Consider the following 10585-nt stretch of genomic DNA (forward strand, 5'->3'; position numbering starts at 1 on the left):
TAAGGTAATTAGAAGTTGAGGTCCAGTGTAGTGCAGCAAGCTAAGGTAATTAGGAGGAGTTGAGGTCCAGTGTAGTGCAGCAAGTTAAAGTATTGATGAGGAGTTGAGGTCCAGTGTAGTGCAACAAGCTAAGGTAATTATGAGGAGTAGAGGTCCAGTGTAGTGTATTAAGCTAAGGTAATTATGAGGAGTTGAGGTCCAGTATAGTGCAGCAAGCTAAGGTAATTATGAGAATTTGAGGTCCAGTGCAGTGCAGCAAGCTAAGGTGATTTTGAGGAGTTGAGCGCCAGTGTAGTGCAGCATGCTAAGGTAATTATGGAAAGTTGAGGTCCAGTGTCGTGCAGCAAGCTAAGGTAATTATGAGGAGTTGAGGTCCAGTGTAGTGCAGCAAGCTAAGGTAATTATGAGAAGTTGAGGTCCAGTGTAGTGCAGCAAGCTAAAGTAATTATGAAGAGTTGAGGTCAAGTGTAGTGCAGGAAGCTAAGGTAATTATGAGGTGTTGAGGTCCAGTGTAGTGAAGCAAGCTAAGGTAATTATGAGGAGTTGAGATCCCATGTAGTGCAGCAAACTAAGGTAATTATGAGGTGTTGAGTTCCAGTGTAGTGCAGCAAGTTATGGTAATTATGTGGAGGTGAGGTCCAGTGTATTGTAGCAAGCTAAGGTAATTATGATGAATTGAGGTCCAGTGTAGTGCAGCAATTTAAGGTAATTATGAGGCTGTTGAGGTCCAGTGTAGTACAGCAAGCTAAGGTAATTATGAGGAGTTGAGGTCCAGTGTATTGCAGCACGCTAAGGTAATTATGAAGAGTTGAGGTCCAGTGTAGTGCAGCAAGCTATGGGAATTATGAAGAGTTGAAGTCCAGTGAAGTGCAGCAAGCTAAGGTAATTATGAGGGGTTGAGGTCAAGTGTAGTGCAGGAAGCTAAAGTAATTATGAAGAGTTGAGGTCAAGTGTAGTGCAGGAAGCTAAGGTAATTATGAAGAGTTGAGGTCCAGTTTAGTGCAGCAAGTTAAGGTAATTATGAAGAGTTGAGGTCCAGTGTAGTGGAGCAAGCTAAGGTAATTATGAGGAATTGAGGTCAAGTGTAGTGCAGCAAGCTAAGGCAATTATGAAGAGTTGAGGTCCAGTGTAGTGCAGCAAGCTATGGTAATTATGAAGAGTTGAAGTCCAGTGTAGTGCAGCAAGCTAAGGTAATTATGAGGATTTGAGGTCCAGTGTAGTGCAGCAAGCTAAGGTAATTATGAGGAGTTGAGGTCAAGTGTAGTGCAGCAAAGTAAGGTAATTATGAAGAGTTGAGGTCCAGTGTAGTGCAGCAAGTTATGTTAATTACGAAGAGTTGAAGTCCAGTGTAGTGGAGCAAGCTAAGGTAATTATGAGGAATTGAGGTCATGTGTAGTGCAGCAAGCTAAGGCAATTATGAAGAGTTGAGGTCCAGTGTAGTGCAGCAAGCTATGGTAATTATGAAGAGTTGAAGTCCAGTGTAGTGCAGCAAGCTAAGGTAATTATGAGGAGTTGAGGTCCAGTGTAGATCAGCAAGCTGAGGTAATTATGAGGCATTGAGGTCCAGTGTAGTGCAGCAAGCTAAGGTAATAATGAGGCGTTGAGGTCCAGTGTAGTGCAGCAAGCTAAGGTAATTATGAGGTGTTGAGGTCCAGTGTAGTGAAGCAAGCTAAGGTAATTATGAGGAGTTGAGATCCCATGTAGTGCAGCAAACTAAGGTAATTATGAGGTGTTGAGTTCCAGTGTAGTGCAGCAAGTTATGGTAATTATGTGGAGGTGAGGTCCAGTGTATTGTAGCAAGCTAAGGTAATTATGAAGAGTTGAGGTCCAGTGTAGTGCAGCAAGCTATGGGAATTATGAAGAGTTGAAGTCCAGTGAAGTGCAGCAAGCTAAGGTAATTATGAGGGGTTGAGACACAGTGAAGTGCAGCAAACTAAGGCAATTACGAAGAGTTGAGGTCCAGTGTAGTGCAGCAAGCTATGGCAATTATGTGGAGATGAGGTCCAGTGTAGTGTAGCAAGCTAAGGTAATTATGAGGAGTTGAGGTCCAGTGTAGTGCAGCAAGCTAAGGTAATTATGAGGAGTTGAGGGCCAGTGTAGTGCAGCAAGCTATGGCAATTATGTGGAGTTGAGGTCCAGTGTATTGTAGCAAGCTAAGGTAATTATGAGGCATTGAGGTCCAGTGTAGTGCAGCAAGCTAAGGTAATTATGAGGTGTTGAGGTCCAGTGTAGTGCAGCAAGCTAAGGTTATTATGGGGTGTTGAGGTCCAGTGTAGTGCAGCAAACTAAGGTAATTATGAGGAGTTGAGGTCCAGTGTAGTGCAGCAAGCTAAGGTAATTATGAGGAGTTGAGGGCCAGTGTAGTGCAGCAAGCTATGGCAATTATGTGGAGTTGAGGTCCAGTGTATTGTAGCAAGCTAAGGTAATTATGAGGCATTGAGGTCCAGTGTAGTGCAGCAAGCTAAGGTAATTATGAGGTGTTGTGGTCCAGTGTAGTGCAGCAAGCTAAGGTTATTATGGGGAGTTGAGGTCCAGTGTAGGGCAGCAAACTAAGGTAATTATGAGGAGTTGAGGTCCAGTGTAGTGCAGCAAGCTAAGGTAATTATGAGGAGTTGAGGTCCAGTGTAGTGTACCAAGCTAAGGTAATTAGAAGTTGAGGTAAAGTGTAGTGCAGCAAGCTAAGGTAGTTAGGAGGAGTTGATGTCCAGTGTAGTGCAGCAAGCTAAAGTAATGATGAGGAGTTGAGGTCCAGTGTAGTGCAGCAAGCTAAGGTAATTATGAGGAGTAGAGGTCTAGTGTAGTGTATTAAGCTAAGTTAATTATGAGGAGTTGAGGTCCAGTATAGTGCAGCAAGCTAAGGTAATTATGAGAATTTGAGGTCCAGTGCAGTGCAGCAAGCTAAGGTGATTTTGAGGAGTTGAGTGCCAGTATAGTGCAGCAAGCTAAGGTAATTATGAGAAGTTGAGGTCCAGTGTCGTGCAGCAAGCTAAGGTAATTATGAGGAGTTGAGGTCGAGTGTAGTGCAGCAAGCTATGGTAGTTATATGGAGTTCAGGGCCAGTGTAGTGTAACAAGCTAAGGTAATTATGAGGCATTGAGGTCCAGTGTACTGCAGCAAGCTAAGGTAATTATGAGAAGTTGAGGTCCAGTGTAGTGCAGCAAGCTAAGGTAATTATGAGGAGTTGAGGTCCAGTGTAGTGTACCAAGCTAAGGTAATTAGAAGTTGAGGTCCAGTGTAGTGCAGCAAGCTAAGGTAATTAGGAGGAGTTGAGGTCCAGTGTAGTGCAGCAAGTTAAAGTAATGATGAGGAGTTGAGGTCCAGTGTAGTGCAGCAAGCTAAGGTAATTATGAGGAGTAGAGGTCCAGTGTATTGTATTAAGCTAAGGTAATTATGAGGAGTTGAGGTCCAGTGTAGTGCAGCAAGCTAAGGTAATTATGAGGAGTTGAGGGCCAGTGTAGTGCAGCAAGCTATGGCAATTATGTGGAGTTGAGGTCCAGTGTATTGTAGCAAGCTAAGGTAATTATGAGGCATTGAGGTCCAGTGTAGTGCAGCAAGCTAAGGTAATTATGAGGTGTTGTGGTCCAGTGTAGTGCAGCAAGCTAAGGTTATTATGGGGTGTTGAGGTCCAGTGTAGTGCAGCAAACTAAGGTAATTATGAGGAGTTGAGGTCCAGTGTAGTGCAGCAAGCTAAGTTAATTATGAGGAGTTGAGGTCCAGTGTAGTGTACCAAGCTAAGGTAATTAGAAGTTGAGGTAAAGTGTAGTGCAGCAAGCTAAGGTAGTTAGGAGGAGTTGATGTCCAGTGTAGTGCAGCAAGCTAAAGTAATGATGAGGAGTTGAGGTCCAGTGTAGTGCAGCAAGCTAAGGTAACTATGAGGAGTAGAGGTCTAGTGTAGTGTATTAAGCTAAGTTAATTATGAGGAGTTGAGGTCCAGTATAGTGCAGCAAGCTAAGGTAATTATGAGAATTTGAGGTCCAGTGCAGTGCAGCAAGCTAAGGTGATTTTGAGGAGTTGAGTGCCAGTATAGTGCAGCAAGCTAAGGTAATTATGAGAAGTTGAGGTCCAGTGTCGTGCAGCAAGCTAAGGTAATTATGAGGAGTTGAGGTCGAGTGTAGTGCAGCAAGCTATGGTAGTTATATGGAGTTCAGGGCCAGTGTAGTGTAACAAGCTAAGGTAATTATGAGGCATTGAGGTCCAGTGTACTGCAGCAAGCTAAGGTAATTATGAGAAGTTGAGGTCCAGTGTAGTGCAGCAAGCTAAGGTAATTATGAGGAGTTGAGGTCCAGTGTAGTGTACCAAGCTAAGGTAATTAGAAGTTGAGGTCCAGTGTAGTGCAGCAAGCTAAGGTAATTATGAGAATTTGAGGTCCAGTGCAATGCAGCAAGCTAAGGTGATTTTGAGGAGTTGAGGGCCAGTGTAGTGTAGCAAGCTAAGGTAATTATGAGAAGTTGAGGTCCAGTGTCGTGCAGCAAGCTAAGGTAATTATGAGGAGCTGAGGTCCAGTGTAGTGCAGCAAGCTAAGGTAATTATGAGAAGTTGAGGTCCAGTGTAGTGCAGCAAGCTATGGTAATTATGAAGAGTTGAGGTCAAGTGTAGTGCAGGAAACTAAGGTAATTATGAAGAGTTGAGGTCCAGTTTAGTGAAGCAAGTTAAGGTAATTATGAAGAGTTGAGGTCCAGTGTAGTGCAGCAAGCTATGGTAATTATGAAGAGTTGAAGTCCAGTGTAGTGCAGCAAGCTAAGGTAATTATGAGGAGTTGAGGTCCAGTGTAGTGCAGCAAGCTAAGGTAATTATGAGGAGTTGAGGTCAAGTGTAGTGCAGCAAAGTAAGGTAATTATGAAGAGGTGAGGTACAGTGTAGTGCAGCAAGTTATGGTAATTATGAAGAGTTGAAGTCCAGTGTAGTGGAGCCAGCTAAGTTAATTATGAGGAATTGAGGTCAAGTGTAGTGCAGCAAGCTAAGGCAATTATGAAGAGTTGAGATCCAGTGTAGTGCAGCAAGCTATGGTAATTATGAAGAGTTGAAGTCCAGTGTAGTGCAGCAAGCTATGGTAATTATGAGGAGTTGAGGTCCAGTGTAGTGCAGCAAGCTAAGGTAATTATGAGGCATTGAGGTCCAGTGTAGTGCAGCAAGCTAAGGTAATTATGAGGTGTTGAGGTCCAGTGTAGTGCAGCAAGCTAAGGTAATTATGAGGTGTTGAGGTCCAGTGTAGTGTAGCAAGCTAAGGTAATTATGAGGAGTTGAGATCCCATGTAGTGCAGCAAGCTAAGGTAATTATGAGGTGTTGAGTTCCAGTGTAGTGTAGCAAGTTATGGTAATTATGTGGAGTTGAGGTCCAGTGTATTGTAGCAAGCTATGGTAATTATGAAGAGTTGAAGTCCAGTGTAGTGCAGCAAGCTAAGGTAATTATGAGGAGTTGAGGTCCAGTGTAGTGCAGCAAGCTAAGGTAATTATAAGGAGTTGAGGTCAAGTGTAGTGCAGCAAAGTAAGGTAATTATGAGAAGTTGAGGTCCAGTGTAGTGCAGCAAGCTATGGTAATTATGAAGAGTTGAGGTCAAGGGTAGTGCAGCAAGTTAAAGTAATGATGAGGAGTTGAGGTCCAGTGTAGTGCAACAAGCTAAGGTAATTATGAGGAGTAGAGGTCCAGTGTAGTGTATTAAGCTAAGGTAATTATGAGGAGTTGAGGTCCAGTATAGTGCAGCAAGCTAAGGTAATTATGAGAATTTGAGGTCCAGTGCAGTGCAGCAAGCTAAGGTGATTTTGAGGAGTTGAGCGCCAGTGTAGTGCAGCATGCTAAGGTAATTATGGAAAGTTGAGGTCCAGTGTCGTGCAGCAAGCTAAGGTAATTATGAGGAGTTGAGGTCCAGTGTAGTGCAGCAAGCTAAGGTAATTATGAGAAGTTGAGGTCCAGTGTAGTGCAGCAAGCTAAAGTAATTATGAAGAGTTGAGGTCAAGTGTAGTGCAGGAAGCTAAGGTAATTATGAGGTGTTGAGGTCCAGTGTAGTGAAGCAAGCTAAGGTAATTATGAGGAGTTGAGATCCCATGTAGTGCAGCAAACTAAGGTAATTATGAGGTGTTGAGTTCCAGTGTAGTGCAGCAAGTTATGGTAATTATGTGGAGGTGAGGTCCAGTGTATTGTAGCAAGCTAAGGTAATTATGATGAATTGAGGTCCAGTGTAGTGCAGCAATTTAAGGTAATTATGAGGCTGTTGAGGTCCAGTGTAGTACAGCAAGCTAAGGTAATTATGAGGAGTTGAGGTCCAGTGTATTGCAGCACGCTAAGGTAATTATGAAGAGTTGAGGTCCAGTGTAGTGCAGCAAGCTATGGGAATTATGAAGAGTTGAAGTCCAGTGAAGTGCAGCAAGCTAAGGTAATTATGAGGGGTTGAGGTCAAGTGTAGTGCAGGAAGCTAAAGTAATTATGAAGAGTTGAGGTCAAGTGTAGTGCAGGAAGCTAAGGTAATTATGAAGAGTTGAGGTCCAGTTTAGTGCAGCAAGTTAAGGTAATTATGAAGAGTTGAGGTCCAGTGTAGTGGAGCAAGCTAAGGTAATTATGAGGAATTGAGGTCAAGTGTAGTGCAGCAAGCTAAGGCAATTATGAAGAGTTGAGGTCCAGTGTAGTGCAGCAAGCTATGGTAATTATGAAGAGTTGAAGTCCAGTGTAGTGCAGCAAGCTAAGGTAATTATGAGGATTTGAGGTCCAGTGTAGTGCAGCAAGCTAAGGTAATTATGAGGAGTTGAGGTCAAGTGTAGTGCAGCAAAGTAAGGTAATTATGAAGAGTTGAGGTCCAGTGTAGTGCAGCAAGTTATGTTAATTACGAAGAGTTGAAGTCCAGTGTAGTGGAGCAAGCTAAGGTAATTATGAGGAATTGAGGTCATGTGTAGTGCAGCAAGCTAAGGCAATTATGAAGAGTTGAGGTCCAGTGTAGTGCAGCAAGCTATGGTAATTATGAAGAGTTGAAGTCCAGTGTAGTGCAGCAAGCTAAGGTAATTATGAGGAGTTGAGGTCCAGTGTAGATCAGCAAGCTGAGGTAATTATGAGGCATTGAGGTCCAGTGTAGTGCAGCAAGCTAAGGTAATAATGAGGCGTTGAGGTCCAGTGTAGTGCAGCAAGCTAAGGTAATTATGAGGTGTTGAGGTCCAGTGTAGTGAAGCAAGCTAAGGTAATTATGAGGAGTTGAGATCCCATGTAGTGCAGCAAACTAAGGTAATTATGAGGTGTTGAGTTCCAGTGTAGTGCAGCAAGTTATGGTAATTATGTGGAGGTGAGGTCCAGTGTATTGTAGCAAGCTAAGGTAATTATGAAGAGTTGAGGTCCAGTGTAGTGCAGCAAGCTATGGGAATTATGAAGAGTTGAAGTCCAGTGAAGTGCAGCAAGCTAAGGTAATTATGAGGGGTTGAGACACAGTGAAGTGCAGCAAACTAAGGCAATTACGAAGAGTTGAGGTCCAGTGTAGTGCAGCAAGCTATGGCAATTATGTGGAGATGAGGTCCAGTGTAGTGTAGCAAGCTAAGGTAATTATGAGGCATTGAGGTCCAATGTAGTGCAGCAAGCAAAAGTAATTATGAGGTGTTGAGGTCCAGTGTAGTGCAGCAAGCCAAGGTTATTATGGGGTGTTGAGGTCCAGTGTAGTGCAGCAAACTAAGGTAATTATGAGGAGTTGAGGTCCAGTGTAGTGCAGCAAGCTAAGGTAATTATGAGGAGTTGAGGGCCAGTGTAGTGCAGCAAGCTATGGCAATTATGTGGAGTTGAGGTCCAGTGTATTGTAGCAAGCTAAGGTAATTATGAGGCATTGAGGTCCAGTGTAGTGCAGCAAGCTAAGGTAATTATGAGGTGTTGTGGTCCAGTGTAGTGCAGCAAGCTAAGGTTATTATGGGGAGTTGAGGTCCAGTGTAGGGCAGCAAACTAAGGTAATTATGAGGAGTTGAGGTCCAGTGTAGTGCAGCAAGCTAAGGTAATTATGAGGAGTTGAGGTCCAGTGTAGTGTACCAAGCTAAGGTAATTAGAAGTTGAGGTAAAGTGTAGTGCAGCAAGCTAAGGTAGTTAGGAGGAGTTGATGTCCAGTGTAGTGCAGCAAGCTAAAGTAATGATGAGGAGTTGAGGTCCAGTGTAGTGCAGCAAGCTAAGGTAATTATGAGGAGTAGAGGTCTAGTGTAGTGTATTAAGCTAAGTTAATTATGAGGAGTTGAGGTCCAGTATAGTGCAGCAAGCTAAGGTAATTATGAGAATTTGAGGTCCAGTGCAGTGCAGCAAGCTAAGGTAATTTTGAGGAGTTGAGTGCCAGTATAGTGCAGCAAGCTAAGGTAATTATGAGAAGTTGAGGTCCAGTGTCGTGCAGCAAGCTAAGGTAATTATGAGGAGTTGAGGTCGAGTGTAGTGCAGCAAGCTATGGTAGTTATATGGAGTTCAGGGCCAGTGTAGTGTAACAAGCTAAGGTAATTATGAGGCATTGAGGTCCAGTGTACTGCAGCAAGCTAAGGTAATTATGAGAAGTTGAGGTCCAGTGTAGTGCAGCAAGCTAAGGTAATTATGAGGAGTTGAGGTCCAGTGTAGTGTACCAAGCTAAGGTAATTAGAAGTTGAGGTCCAGTGTAGTGCAGCAAGCTAAGGTAATTAGGAGGAGTTGAGGTCCAGTGTAGTGCAGCAAGTTAAAGTAATGATGAGGAGTTGAGGTCCAGTGTAGTGCAGCAAGCTAAGGTAATTATGAGGAGTAGAGGTCCAGTGTATTGTATTAAGCTAAGGTAATTATGAGGAGTTGAGGTCCAGTGTAGTGCAGCAAGCTAAGGTAATTATGAGGAGTTGAGGGCCAGTGTAGTGCAGCAAGCTATGGCAATTATGTGGAGTTGAGGTCCAGTGTATTGTAGCAAGCTAAGGTAATTATGAGGCATTGAGGTCCAGTGTAGTGCAGCAAGCTAAGGTAATTATGAGGTGTTGTGGTCCAGTGTAGTGCAGCAAGCTAAGGTTATTATGGGGTGTTGAGGTCCAGTGTAGTGCAGCAAACTAAGGTAATTATGAGGAGTTGAGGTCCAGTGTAGTGCAGCAAGCTAAGGTAATTATGAGGAGTTGAGGTCCAGTGTAGTGTACCAAGCTAAGGTAATTAGAAGTTGAGGTAAAGTGTAGTGCAGCAAGCTAAGGTAGTTAGGAGGAGTTGATGTCCAGTGTAGTGCAGCAAGCTAAAGTAATGATGAGGAGTTGAGGTCCAGTGTAGTGCAGCAAGCTAAGGTAATTATGAGGAGTAGAGGTCTAGTGTAGTGTATTAAGCTAAGTTAATTATGAGGAGTTGAGGTCCAGTATAGTGCAGCAAGCTAAGGTAATTATGAGAATTTGAGGTCCAGTGCAGTGCAGCAAGCTAAGGTGATTTTGAGGAGTTGAGTGCCAGTATAGTGCAGCAAGCTAAGGTAATTATGAGAAGTTGAGGTCCAGTGTCGTGCAGCAAGCTAAGGTAATTATGAGGAGTTGAGGTCGAGTGTAGTGCAGCAAGCTATGGTAGTTATATGGAGTTCAGGGCCAGTGTAGTGTAACAAGCTAAGGTAATTATGAGGCATTGAGGTCCAGTGTACTGCAGCAAGCTAAGGTAATTATGAGAAGTTGAGGTCCAGTGTAGTGCAGCAAGCTAAGGTAATTATGAGGAGTTGAGGTCCAGTGTAGTGTACCAAGCTAAGGTAATTAGAAGTTGAGGTCCAGTGTAGTGCAGCAAGCTAAGGTAATTATGAGAATTTGAGGTCCAGTGCAATGCAGCAAGCTAAGGTGATTTTGAGGAGTTGAGGGCCAGTGTAGTGTAGCAAGCTAAGGTAATTATGAGAAGTTGAGGTCCAGTGTCGTGCAGCAAGCTAAGGTAATTATGAGGAGTTGAGGTCCAGTGTAGTGCAGCAAGCTAAGGTAATTATGAGAAGTTGAGGTCCAGTGTAGTGCAGCAAGCTATGGTAATTATGAAGAGTTGAGGTCAAGTGTAGTGCAGGAAACTAAGGTAATTATGAAGAGTTGAGGTCCAGTTTAGTGAAGCAAGTTAAGGTAATTATGAAGAGTTGAGGTCCAGTGTAGTGCAGCAAGCTATGGTAATTATGAAGAGTTGAAGTCCAGTGTAGTGCAGCAAGCTAAGGTAATTATGAGGAGTTGAGGTCCAGTGTAGTGCAGCAAGCTAAGGTAATTATGAGGAGTTGAGGTCAAGTGTAGTGCAGCAAAGTAAGGTAATTATGAAGAGGTGAGGTACAGTGTAGTGCAGCAAGTTATGGTAATTATGAAGAGTTGAAGTCCAGTGTAGTGGAGCCAGCTAAGTTAATTATGAGGAATTGAGGTCAAGTGTAGTGCAGCAAGCTAAGGCAATTATGAAGAGTTGAGATCCAGTGTAGTGCAGCAAGCTATGGTAATTATGAAGAGTTGAAGTCCAGTGTAGTGCAGCAAGCTATGGTAATTATGAGGAGTTGAGGTCCAGTGTAGTGCAGCAAGCTAAGGTAATTATGAGGCATTGAGGTCCAGTGTAGTGCAGCAAGCTAAGGTAATTATGAGGTGTTGAGGTCCAGTGTAGTGCAGCAAGCTAAGGTAATTATGAGGTGTTGAGGTCCAGTGTAGTGTAGCAAGCTAAGGT

The sequence above is a fragment of the Procambarus clarkii genome, chromosome 6 (assembly GCF_040958095.1).
Source record: "Procambarus clarkii isolate CNS0578487 chromosome 6, FALCON_Pclarkii_2.0, whole genome shotgun sequence".
NCBI classification, from domain to species: domain Eukaryota; kingdom Metazoa; phylum Arthropoda; class Malacostraca; order Decapoda; family Cambaridae; genus Procambarus; species Procambarus clarkii.